This window comes from Xenopus laevis, chromosome 1L (genome assembly GCF_017654675.1).
Source record: "Xenopus laevis strain J_2021 chromosome 1L, Xenopus_laevis_v10.1, whole genome shotgun sequence".
Lineage (NCBI taxonomy): Eukaryota > Metazoa > Chordata > Amphibia > Anura > Pipidae > Xenopus > Xenopus laevis.
This window is the reverse complement of record NC_054371.1, coordinates 183,837,619-183,852,391: the sequence shown is the minus strand read 5'-3', so window position 1 is coordinate 183,852,391 and position 14,773 is coordinate 183,837,619.

Sequence of the window (14,773 nt, the reverse complement as noted above, 5' to 3'; positions counted from 1 at the left end):
ACCAATTGACTCCAAATAGGTTCTAGGAGGTCCCCCCATAGGCTAAAACAGCAATTTGGCAGGTTTAGATGGCGAATGGTCGACAGTACATGATAAATTTCGATATTCGATTTTTCAAATTCAAATCGAATTTGGACTATTCCCTAGTCGAAATACACAAAAAATAGCTCTAACATAAAAAAAAAAATTCACCTCGACCTTTAATAAATCTAAATGTGTAGTAGGTACAGAAAAGGTATTAAAACCCACCTCCTACTTCTTCTCCTACTCCAGTAGCATGACAAAAGGGTAGCCCCCAACAAAACAGGACAGTAAGTAAGGAAAGATCTGTATACAAAAGCCAGGTCTTAATAATAGCAGGTAGGATAAAGGAATTGGTATTGAAGAAGTCAAGACTGGAAGCAAGTTTGTTGCAGATAGAGTGGGAATTCCAGAGGGCACAAGAAAATGGAAGATATTTTTGGAAAGACATTAAAAAGGAAGAGTCTTTCTGTTACATGGGGAGAGGCGAGCATGGCCGTCACAGGAGCGGCACGGAACAGGTAAGGGTCACTGTTGGGGGAAATATCCCAATTTTCCAGTAATAAAGGAGGCGAGAGTAGGATTTGTATGTCCCCTATGTATGTAAAAATGTGGATCTATTGAAATCAAGCATCAGAATTTAATAATCAGCCTTGTAGCATCAGCTTATATGACAGGCCAACCTCGTTTTCTGCTTGATAATTTGCAACGACCCCTAAGCTTTGCTTCTCAACAGCTGCTCAGAGTCCACTGAGCATGTGAGTCTCACAGACACTTTCCAAGATGGTGACCCCCTGTGACAAGTTTGAAGTCCTGGATCATTGATGCTATTGAGAAGCTGAAACTTTAGGCTGGTGCAATAAACTCAGTATATAAAATATGGCTTTTTTAGCCATATTTATTTTAAGGGTTTAGTTCTCCTTTAAGGGCTCTTAACTGCCAGCCAACACTGCCAACCTGGCTGCTATAAAGAGTTAAATCCAAGAAAAGAACTTGCCTTCTTCTGGATCAATTAGATGTTAGGTAAGATTTACTTTTTCACCCACATCTTCTATGAAAGTATAAACAATTGTGGTAGAAGCAGAAGCCATCTGGGTGGTACCACGGCTCCAGCTCTATCTATGGATATGGAAACAAGCTGTGTTCTAGCATTAATAGTCCTTTTCATGGCAACTCCCGTTCTTAAAGCATATTGTTTATTATAATAAATGAAATGTCTTTCAGCCACAAGAAAAACACTGCTCTCCAAAATAAATACATCATAAGTAGAGCATTCAAATAGCTCATTTCAACACCACTGCCAAGATTCAAAATCCTTTGTAACTCTATCAACTGTCACATAATTATGTACAGAGGAACCTCGCTTCAAGAGGTGTTCAGTTATGAAACAATACAGGCCATTAAGCTACATCAAAATGATTAGTGCAGGGAAACGTGTGATTTATGAAATTTAACACTCAAGGAACAGATTGTTTTGGTAACTATCCAGAAAGTTTGATAATCCATGTTCCCTTAGGGTATGCAGGCCTAATGCCCACACAGCCTGATAATAAAACTACAGGATTAATTTAGGCTGCTTTAATGTGTGATTTTTTTAATCATCCATTTGATCCCATACAATTGCAAGCGGCATTGTGTGATATAAAGTTTTATATTATTGGTACCACCATCATTTATTGCTATTGGATAAGGAGATGATCAGATTATCATTATACCTTCCTAGTCTATTTTCACCTTGTCTTCTGCCTAAAGGAAATGTTAAGAGGGTTAGTGTGTCATTATTTCCCTGTTAGTGTGTCATTATTTCCCTGTTATTGTGCAGTTTCTGGAAAGGTGCAACTGGCCTAGCTGGCAGTTTGGGCATGGAACTCCATAAAATGGAGATCATAAGTCACTAGGGGAATGTAGTCCAGAGTCTGGGTAGGATATTCCCAGTGCTAGTGTTAGCCAGAGGAGGGTAATGTCCTACCGTTTGGTGCTCTAGGAGCAGATGCAGGTAAGGTTTTATTGAGTAAGTATCCTTAGTCAGCAATCCACCAGCAGAAAACTGGAATTAAGTGTCTTGACAGTGTGAGCTCCGTGCCAAATCCAGGCAACAAGTGCCCAGTTACAAGCATAAGTGTGAAAAGTGCAATTTTGGGTGCTGTTTTTACCAACAATGCAGCAATTTCTCCACAATTTCCATTTACTTGTGGGCAATGGGCTTAAACATCTGCAGTTGCATGTGTGCTTCAAAGTCAGTTAAAAACAATTGCGCTAAAAGTCTTTGGGGCATATTAACTCGAGGGCGAAGTGGATAACGCTAGCGTCAATTCGCTAGCGTTACCGCCCGCATGGACAACGCCAATCTACTAACGGGCGCAGGCGTCACTTTGCTAGCGAAAGAGATAGACGCTAGTGGTCATTCACACTCTATCGGCAGGCGACAATTCGATCTGGCGAATGGACGTTACACCACAAATTAAACGAAGTGCAGATTTTACTGAACGTTACCTCTTTCGCCAGCTCAGACTAGGCAAAATGCACTGGAGTGCCTAGATCTTCCTCAATCGTCTGTTACTTACATCATATTTTTTAGTGGAGAAAGCTTCTAAGTCCAAAAAACGCTGGCGTCTTTTCCTTTTTCACAGTGATAGCCTGCAAGAGTCCTTAAAATTTTTTTGGGTAACCGGGTTCCCCCCTACATTTTCTAACATATGGAACATTAACTATACAGTGGGCTCACGTGTAGAGCATTATAACAACTCTATTTTCTTTATTAAGGTTCCCTGGACTTGTCCCGCCATTTAAAATTAACCTGAGCGCAAGTCCTGCGTTTTTGCATTAGGCAGAAATAAACGCTAGTGCATCTTCGCTTTCAATTGCTCGCATTGGCAAAGTAATGCTAGCTAAACGTCGCCAGCATTCGGCGCCGATTACGAAACTCCACATTCCAGTAAATTAGCGTTGTCTGAGTAAATTTTCGACTGGCGAAGTGTAGCGATGGCTGCAAAGCAGTCACTGGCGAATTTTCGCCTTCGAGTAAATCCTAAGCCCTATATGTCAGGATGTTGTCATTTCCAGTGCTCTGTGTCAAAATGATGTCTACTGCTGATTCTTTAGGCACAAATATGCTGCATTTATTTACGCAGGCTGCTTTGGGCACCTTGAAGCTGCCACCACCTTTGACTTGGTGGTAGCTCTAGGTTTCCCTTGTATCAATATGTCTCCTGTGTGCAATTAGCAAAAGGAGATGGGACAGAAATTAAACCTTTTTTTACATGTATCATAACATTGTCTTTGCATGCTACATATAATTTTGCCATAAATGTATTTGCCTGAATGCTTTTTCATTACCTATCTGATCCGGTCTTTGCCAATTTCGGCAGATTTCTGGTGCTGTAGTTTTTCTGCTAAGAAAAGGCCGTTTGGTAAAAATTTTGGAATTGTCAAGCTTTTTCGTCTCAAAACCAGAGTGAATTAAGGAAATTCGTGTTGGGTTTTGTTAATAATTGCTAGAGTTGAGCTTGATGATTTAAAAAAAAGACATCTGAGGAAACCCTGAGCAACCTGGCTCATTTTTGTTTTACCATGAAGTTTAGCAACAGCTGAAAGGCTTGGATGTCCTTGGCTAAGATTAGAACCCTGTAAGGCTGGCAGTCCATTGTAGCTCAGCAATTACTTTCCATCATTCCCAAATAGCAGTGAATGTTCTCTAGTAATAAACCAGAGAGAAACATTCTTTATCTTTGATTACGACAAGTTCCTAAACCTCGTTGCTGCCTTGTACATACTCCAGACAAATGGCTGGATAATGTATTACATAAACACACACCATTTTACACTACGTTGTTTTACATAAGTGATTTATTGTCTTTTGGTTTTGCTGTTCTTCGAATTGGACATAAAAGACATTGAGCTGTCTTCTGTTTATCCAAGTTAAATCCTCTGTTTGTTCAGCATAAGCAGCCTTGATTCCTTAATTCATTATAAACTTGGGCTGTAGATGTGAGCTTGAGGAAATAGTGAAATCTGATATTTTAACGGACGGTTCACAAACAGATTTATCTAAAAAATGTCACAATGTTTTGTAAAAGCCCTGCTGCATTATGGTTTTCTCAGAGAGACATTGCAGGTAGTTATACCCTGCAAAGAGAACAGAATTAAATGAATGGTCAGCTCTGAGAATAATGAACTGGTCTTGTTAAAATTTAGTCCCTGGAGAAAGTGCCTCCTCTATCTTTGTAGCAACCTTCATTAATCCACGTGCTACAATTGGAGTTAACGTGCCTAATGGGGTGTCAACCCAATCTCTCTTAAGGATCAGCTGGTCTGTTCCTCAATAAGAACATTGAGCAAAAATGTAACAATTTAGCTAAAAATGTGTATCCAGAAGGAGTCCGCTAGTCGGTTATCTGAATCTCTTCATCAAAGCATCACCGATGCCATTTTAGGCCCTGGAACTTTCTATGGTAGTACAAGAAGGGAACCTACTCGGGTTAGGAGACCAGACCATTGGTATAGTAAAAACAATAGCAGTAAGGGGAGGTCAAAGAGTCAAGGCAAATGGTCAAAATCAGATGAACATCAAAACAAGGCCTTGGCAAAACATACGCTAGCTTGGCAAGCATGCCTGGTCATGGAGACATAGCATCATACACTAATATGTCAGGACTCCTAAACATAAACCCAAAGACCAGCACATCTAACAAAAGTTAATGTGTTAACAGGCCCTAAGGGTAGAGGTAGTTTCTTTCTTCTTTGCTATACCCTTCCATGACATTTATGTATATGCATGCTATAGCCTCAATTAGGGAGCTTGAATAACCCCCTCTCTAGTCCCCTCTTAATTAAAGAATTGCCTTGTCCATAGGTAACATATCTAAAGGTGGCCATACACGTAGAGATCCACTAGAGATTTCACCAAACGAGCGGATCTCTCCCCGTTATGCCCACATTGAGGTAGCCAAAACAGGATGGTCGGATCGCAGAACCGCATCAACAAATAGATGCAGCCACTATCCGAGAGGATTTTTAACCCTGCCTGATCAACATCTGACTGACTTTCAGGCAGATATTGATCGGGAAAGCCCGTCGGGCTGTCGGCAGCTTTTATCGACCAGTGTATGGCCAGCTTAAGGTTTAGTTAAGCATCTCTGGATAGCGGCTGGATGAGGGCACTGGCCTGCACCCACCTGTTTCTATATAAAGTGACCCCAATAATTGACTATAGGGCCCATTTAGAAAAGTGGATTACCTTTTTTTAGAGACTGTACCATTACCTCACAAATTTCTGAAACCTTTCATATTGGATAGTGCTAGATTTCTAATTTATAGACACTCTTAGGAAAAGTTTCCCCTGTCTTCATGTGCATGTCTTTTCTTCCATATTCAGTTCTTGCAGGTAGAGGAATGAGTTTCATCACCAGTGAATATTTGGCATAAGCTTGACCCAGTTGCCCTCTTTTTCTCATGGTGTTTAGCCTAATACATAAACTGGTACAATACAATGATACAGGACCTCTTGCTTGTGCATACATATCTGTAAAGGGTACCTATTACTGTAGTGTATGGCTGCTCTAATCAGAGATCTCCCTTATTATTGACTTAAGGGGCAGATTTATTAATGTTCATAATTATTTTTCACAATTCAAACTTTTTAGTGCTAAAAATCTTGCATGTGAAATATGGTTTTAAAACACAATATTTTTGCTATTCATTAACCATAAAAAACATGAAAAACTCGAATGTAAAAGTACGCCATCTAAAAGCTTCCAGGGTTATGTAGGAGCAAATTTTAAATTATATTGTATTTGTTCTGTGTTTTTATTTGTTTGTGCTTTTTATATTCTGATCTTTTCTTTAATAAGTAGCCATTTGTGTTTTTTTAAAATATGAGTTTAGTCAATACATAATGAATGCAGAACATTTTGGTTGCTGTTTAGGTCTATGTACTATAGCGTGAAATGATGGTGCAAGGACTCCCTCTATTGTTGTTAAAGATGGAAGCACATGTACTTCATCAGACCTCGCAGGGTTGTGCCTCCCTGTCGGACTGAAACCAATAGTCTCTGTCTGTTGTTGTACATGATATACATCCTGGCATTAATGATTAAAGGAGAACCAACCCCTTTTTATTAAAATCCCCCTACCCTACATAAACCCCCCTTCCTGCACCCCCCTCAGCCTAGATGTTACCCTGGGTAAATGCCCATTACTCTTTACTTACCCCTTGTTGCAGATTCAGGGCATTGGAATTCAAGGGCGCCATCTTCTTCTCTTCTGTAATCTTTGGGAAGAGTGCAGCGTGTCAGTGCATTCGCAGTTGGCACAATCTTTCTGTCCTGAACAACTGCGCAAGTGCCGAAAGCCACGGAAATTGGCGAAGTCCCGAAGGCTAGGGGGAACAGGGAAGGGGGTCTATGCAGGGTAGGGGGGGGTAGGGGATTTTAATAAAAAGGGTTTGGTTCTCCTTTAAGAGTTTATAGCCTTTAGTAGTGAATTTAATAAAATGATCCAGACTTGTATTATACATTACTAAATGTAAAGCTCCTAGTACTGGTTCATTATCCCTGCACCCAAATATGCTCAGGGAATATTCAAAACAGCTTCGGAGGCTTCTACCCCGATTATGCATTGCTCCACGCCATATATGAAGAAATTGGAAATACACTAGCTGCAATAGCAATAATGCTGCATTGGGGTGGCTCCCCAATGGGACTAAGAGGACTTCTTTCATAAATTAACATAAATACACTAGAAATTATAGATTTAGCAAACACATGCTTTGGATGTTTTTTCTTGTTAAGTAAAGAAGCTAATACTGTATTTGCTCAGATGATTTTTGGGTTTTCATAAAATCAAATAAGCCTTGTGCCATCTCCATGGCCGTGTAACTGTTGGAGTCTATGGGAAAAGCTTCACATGTAGGTTCCAAAGCAATCGCTATAGCATCTTTTACTCCTATGAATAAATACACATTGTAGAAAGTACAGTTTTTCTTATTACTGTAGAAATAATATTGCAACACTTAGGGCAGATTTATCAAGGGAATTTCGAAGTGTAAAATACTTCGAAATTTGACCATCTAATTAAAATACTTTGAATTCGAATATCGAAGTATTTTACTTCGATATGTAAAGACTTAGAAAATGGTTGTATAAGGTCCCCATAGGCTAACATAGCACCTCGGCAGGTTTAATTTGGTGAAGTATTGAAGTCGCAGTTTTTTTTAAAGAGACAGTACTTTGATTATCGAATGGTCGAATATTCGAACTATTTTTACTTCGAATCGTATTTGAAGTAAATTCGAAGTCGTAGTATCCTATTCGATGGTCAAAGTATCCAAAGTATCCAAAAAATTACTTCAAATTTTTTTACTTTGAAAATTCCCTCGAATTCACTTTGACCCTTGATAAATCTGTCCCTTATTGTGGGCCTTTATAGTTCCCTCATAATAGAGATTAAGGAAGTTTTTTACAGTCTGATGTCACCAAACGAGCGGATCTCTTATGATATACCCACATTGAGGAAGGCGATATCAGGCTGATCCAATCGTGAGTCCTAAGGCCCAATGATTGGATCATAATGCATCCAATACGGCTGTCGGATTGCGGGACTGCATAAACGCACAGATGCGGCCGCGATCCAATGGGATTTTTTAACCTGCCCGATCGAGATGGAGGAAGGCCATAGGATGGCCCCACACAAGGGCCAATAAACTGCCAACTCTGTCTGTCTGCACCTTTTATCGGCCTTGAATCCTTATGTATAATCTGGGGCTCTGGCATGCCACAAATCTTGTTTCCTATAAACAGATTATAACACTACAGAGCCTTGGCCAGCCAGCATAACAACAATGGAGGCTTTGGAAAGATTGAACATGCAGAATCACTACACATTCATAAAAACTAGTGCAAACATACCAAAGAGGAAATAGTCCGATATTCTTTTCAACAAACACAAAGGTACATTTTAAATTGAAGTCCAATAACATATTAAATGCCCCCTTTGCCGGGACACAGGATTGCCATATTAGCACTGTTCCTAGATGGAATTAAGTAGCTTTTATCCAGCTACTCCAGTTCATGTAACAGCAGAACCCAGCCTGGCTACGGTTACCACTCTGCTTAATAAAGAACAAACGTTCCTAAAAAGGAAAGTATTCCCATCGCATGCTCCGACCGACTCACATAACCAAGAATATCAGAGAAAAACCCACAGGAATTGTGGTTACATTGTAGAGAGTTCTACATAGAACACCGGTACAAGCCAATTGCAATAAGATTTCTTTCTTTCTTTGATACATCTGAGTGCTAGCAAGTACTTAGTATAAAGTGGTGGTGAAAGCTACAGCGCAGCCAAACCATGGGAAAATATCTTTAGATAATTTAGAATGTTAACATAATCCTACATTGTTTTTCAAAGCACGGAGAAGCGGATTCTGGGATTTGTAGTTGCACATTTGAAGGGCAGCATGGAGAACATGCCTCTATTATTAAGTAAGGGACAACATTCTTTGATGTTACCGTTCCTGACTTTATGATGGATTCAGAAAATCCCATGGTCCAACTCTGTGCGACTTTTTTATGTATCCTAGGGAAAAAAATAACAAGTCACTTCATAATCCTATTATTTTACAACTTGGAAGTCTTCCCAGCACACTGTCATTATCAGTGAGCTCTACTTGTGAGCCAATGCATGCTGTGAATAAGATCAAGAAGCTGAATATATCACTAAGAAGTAGTGGGATTACAATAGTATAAACATCTGTCGTTAGCCACTTAACCTTTAAAAACATCCCCATTTTCTATAAGGGATGCTCTAATGAATAAAGGGGGTTTGTACTCAAATATGGGTGGAAAAATGGAGACTACACTTCATGAGAAACAGTAAATACACTTATGCTGTAGTCATACTCAGGCTCCTGGGCAGGATGACTCCAAAAGTATTTTTATGGCCCCAGCCTGTTCCAGGCCTCTATGGCAATTATTGTATGACATGCTCATTTGATCAGAGCCTGACCAATTTAGCACGTGGCTTACATCTGTTTACTGGGAAAAGTCCCCATCTACACTCGATATACTTGGTATGGCAGTTTCCTGACATGAGCTACTGGATCCCAATATATGTATATTTTATATATACAGGTATGGGACTTTTTATCGAGAATTCTCAGGACCTGGGGTTTTCCAGATAACAGATATTTTCATAACTTGGATCTTCATACCTTACGTGTACTACAAATTAATTTATATATTGAATAAACCCAATAGGCTGGTTTTGCTTCCAATAAGGATTAATTATATCTTATTTTGGATCAAGTACAAGGTATGGTTTTATTATTACAGACAGGACATTTTTTTAAATATGCATTATTTGGATAAAGTGGGATTTCCATAATTTAGATAATTTTCTTGAGGTTTCCTGATAACAGATCTCATACCTGTATATTCATCCATAGGAGTGCAAAATCCAAAGTATTTCTAAAGTTATGTAAAAATTGGCCTTTGATATCTATTATTTACGCTACTTTTTTGCCCAAATTGTCTTCCCTCTGGTAAGGTACACTCACCCTGGTGGTCTAGTGGGCTGGCAGGGACACCCACCATGTCGTACTGCTTTTGCCTAAATGCCAGTATCTCTAGGGTGCACACGGCGTGCACTTCCGGGCTTTACACGGCGTGCGTTTGACATCATCGCGCTGAGTGGCATGAAATTCAAATATTTAAAGGGGCATTAAGCTCAAACTCATTGCCCGTTGTTAGGTCTACTTGTTAGTATCCTGGGTGTGTTTACTACGTGTTTGATTCTTGGTTTTGATCACTGCCTGTCTGATTATTCTGAACTCTGCTATGCTGACTCCTGCTTGCCTGATGATTCTACCGGTATTGACCCTTACCTGTCTGACTATCCTCGAACTATGCCTGCACAGACCCGACCTGATTGACTACACTTTTTGTCTATTCCTTGAAATGTACCTTTCGTCCAAAACCTTGATAACGACTGCGCCCCTTTGCCAGTCCAGAACTCTTGCTTGGCTCCTTTCTTATTAAGACCTGGCGGCATCCGATTAGTGGAGGGCTCCTCCTGAATTGAAAGGCGGCTGCTACAGGCGGAAGCAGAACCGACACCAGGGAGCCTAGCACCTGTTCTGTATTTAGGGAGCAGATCGTGACAACCTCCTCAACTTTTTGGATTGACTTGGATCCAGACTTCAGTAGAGTAATTGTCTATTTAAAGATATATTGCATATACCTTTGGTTCTTAGAGCTCTGCCTAATAACATAACTTTACCTACATAATGCTTCAAGAAAAATGCTGAGCAAGACTGGCACAATAGTTAGGTAGGATATCAAAATAACTAAGGAAAGAGGGAAGGGGTCTCAAGAAGCCCAAAATGTCACAATTTTATAAACAAGAATCCTGTAGGGAATGGTTTCCTCAAAAGGGATAATTGCCTCCTTAATTTAGTTTGACATAGAAGAAGACTTTATTAATATCCATGCGCTAATTCCTTACATATTACTTTCTGGACTCCAGCAGTAATAGTTACACATTATACTGTAGCAGAAAAGTCTTCTTAAGCTATTTTTGGCTGAAAAGCAAATGTGAAGAGACGGGGTCATTTAATGACCCTACATTTTTCAAGCCCTGGTGTTCAGACAACTAAACAGTGGTTATAAAGCAGGGGAACTGACAGAACTCAATGGTGGTTCCAGCTCCAGCCTTCAGTTTGGCATCATATTTCTTAGTGGCTCTTTGGGACACATTAAATATGTCTCTAGATAGACGGATGCTTATAGAATTTTCCAACAATTGGAAAGCTACCAGATTCTGAATAGTTACAGACATTTGTGACAACAAACATTATATCCAGACAGAGCAGTTCTAAGCTTAGACTGTCTCTAGACACTTTATTATGAATTAATGTCTGCAGTCAGAAGGAAGGGGGGGGAAATATAGCGAGGGACCTTGTTTTCCTAATTTCTCTTTCAACCATCAAAATTATTAACAAACATGTTTATAAATTGCTGGCCCTGTTCATTTGGAAATGCTCTTACTAGATCGTCGCCATTTTTGGTTTTCCGTGGGAAATAACCTTGGTTGTAGGGACAAGAATTTGCATTCATTCCAGCACTTGAGCTTTCAGTCTGTAACTACAACGAGCCCAGGTCAGGGTGATACATATTTCTAGTAGATCACCTACCGCACTACTTGGGAAAGAAATGAGAAATACAGTAATACACATACAACACAATAGAAGAATCTCTAGTACTCTACAGTTTGGTTCATTATATTATATATTGAGGTGTATTCTTAATACTCTAATGCTTAAATATGCTCCAGGTTCTGTCTCTCTTCACCCAAATGCTATTGCATTTTTTATCAAATAGCAAAACATCAGTTATCAGTGAAAAAAAATGTATATATATAATTTTATTATTTGAAATGCTTGGGACCTGAGATAAGCCATGACAATTTTGTATATAATATTTTTTTTATGCTAATGTGCACACCATCAACCTTTATAAATAAACGGGGAGTTCTGATGTCATTTCTGTCACAATGACAATTTGTGTATTATAATAAATAAAGTACCCCCAGTTGCAAAATATGAGGATATTATAAGTTACCTTGGAGTTCCATGACCTGTATATGGACCCGCACTCTAAAATCCATAATCAGTGCTGGTCCTTTGGAAAAATATATATAAGCTAAATATATATACAGTATATATATATATATATATATATATATATATATATATATATATATATATATACAGTATATATAATGGATCTGGACAAACTGGCAATCTGGGCAGCTAAGTGGCAAATGAGGTTCAATGTTGATAAATGTAAAGTCATGCACCTGGGATGTAAAAATATCCAAGCCACTTATACCCTTAATGGGACTGCACTAGGAAAATCCATTATTGAAAAGGACCTCGGACCTTGCTTTAAGGGCAAACAAGGTTTTGAGCTGTATTAAAAGGGGCATTGATTCATGGGAGGAAGGGGTCATTCTTCCACTTTATAGAGAACTGGTAAGGCCCCATCTAGAATATGCCGTACAGTTTTGCTCTCCATCATTTAAACAGGACATTACTGTATTAGAGAGGGTACAGAGAAGGGCAACTAAGCTGGTAAAAGGTATGGAAAATCTTAGGTTTTTCCAGCAGACATGAGGTCACCCATTCCAAGTAGAAGATAAGGAGCTTCTGCCTAAATATTCAGTTTTTTTACAGTGAGAGCTGTGAAGATGTGGAATTCTCTCCCTGAATCAGTTGTACTGGCTGATACATTAGATAGCTTTAAGGAGTTGGGTGACTTTTTAGCAAGTGAGGGAATACAGGGTTATGGGAGATAGCTCATAGTACAAGTTCATCCAGGGACTAGTCCGATTGCCATTTTTAAGTCAGGAAGGAATTCTTTCCCCCTCTGAGGCAAATTGGAGAGAGAGACTTAAAAGGTTGAACTTGATGGATGTGTCTTTTTTTTTTTTTTCAACCTAACTTACTATGTATGGGAGATTTCTAGAAGAAAAAAAGAGAAAAAATCTCAAGCAAATATTTTTCACTGAATAACCTTGAGTGATGTAATGTTTATTTTGAAAACACGGAGCATGCCAGGGAAATGCTTAACTTAATCCTTTCCCATCGGGAAACCTTTCTATATATGTGTTTCAGACAAATGGTGTTCAGAGAGAAATGCAAGGGAGGGTTCATCTGATAAACATAATCCCCCACTGTTCTAACAGTAGGTTTTTCAACTATATAAAAAAAAATCTTCAACATGTGATGAGCCATTTTGATTCCAATACATGTTCCTTTATAAATCACTTATTTTCAATAAATACTGTATATCCCGCTACACCACTATTCATCTGTTACACTAGGGGAACAAAAAAAGTTAAACACACACACACACACACACACACACATATATATATATATATATATATATATATATATATATATATATATATATATATATATATATATATATATATATATATATAGATAATCCTCTCCAGAAGAAGCCGCACTACTCAGGACTTGTTGTAAAGTAATAGATTTATTGAACACTCTAACGTTTCGGCTGCAACATCAGCCTTTGTCAAAGTAACACACATTAAAAAATTTACCCTTAAATACCCAAGCTATGGCGTGAAAATATCACAATCCCTCCCCCTCTGACATATACACATGTAATTATACTAATTGAATACATCCCCCACCAGTGCAGCTCCATAGTACTTTAGTATACAATTGTAACATGCTTATCATTTCAGTCATTCAATTAGATCCCTGAATGGTAACAAATATGTCAGATAAGGATCACATCAATTGTCTCCATAGTAGCCCTCCGAAACAGTGTTGCAATAAGGCCAAGAGGACTCCCAGTCGTTATGAGCAGTATCTGCAATTAATCTTAGTGTAAACCAGCAAAGAAACACCGTAGAATACACATCAGATTAAAATAATAATCTTAATCTTAAAATCTTACCGCTCATGTGTTGCCACCACCATCGCACACCCGTGGTGGCATACACATGTATGTATGTCTTGAGAAAGGTCCAGACTGGACCAAAACGTTGAATAAACTTCACTTTGCTTGATCTCATTATGAAGTCCTGGAGTGCGTCATTCCTTGGAACACGAGTATATATATATATATATATATATATATATATATATATATATATATATATATATATATGGAAAAGGGCCATAGACCATGTACCCCCCCCCCAAAAGGGGTGGTGATCGATCGAAAATGCTCTTACAGAGGGAATGCTTTTGGATTAATAAACTTAACACTTTAGTATCACATGGCCTCAATGAACAATTGTCCCTTACATGTTTTCTGACCCAGAGATAAAATATGTGCTACAATGTATATACTAATTGTTATCTATTTGTGCCATATTTATATAATTACACTGTGTTTAGTGTGGTTGATACTCTGTTGTTTATGTAATGGTAGAGAGGTTTGGAGAGAGAGTGATCTGTTCAAGAGTTAATTCTGATATATTGCAATTATGTTGTAGAACAACCTTGATGTGTTGTGTTGGTGTGTGTGTCTTCCACTTCCCTCCCCCATCAATTAAGGGATTGTGACTATATAGTGCATTCTAAGATGTGAATCTGGATCTTGAAAACGGTCTTTGATCAAGACCGAAACGTCAATCCTCACGACTATGTTTTCAACTTTTGGATAAATAAAGAAATGACTGGGTTTTTTTTAGGCCGGTGTGTGCTGCCTACAAAACTGAATTAATAATATGCTGAGGATTGGGAGAATGGTTACAGACAACCCAAAGATCACCTCTAAAGACCTGCAAGAACATCTTGCTGCAGATGGTGTTTCTGTACATTGTTCTACAATTCAGCGCAAATTGCACAAATAACATCTGTATGGCAGGGTGATAAGAAAGTAGGAATGCACCAAATCGATTATTTTGGATTTGGTCGAACCCGCGAATCCTTCGCAAAAGATTTGGCATATGCAAATCAGGGGTGGGCAGGAAAAAACATTTCTTACTTTCTTGTTTTGTGACAAAAAGTCACGTAATTTCTGTCCCCGCCCATAATTTGCATATGCAAATTAGAATTTGGGTCGACCAGGCAGAAGGATTCAGCTGAATCTGAATCCTGCTGAAAAAGGCAGAATCCAGAACCGAATCCTGGATTCAGTGCATCCCTATGAGAAAGAAGCCCTTTCTACACTTACGCCCCAAACAGAGTCACTGTAAGGATCAGCCCGGG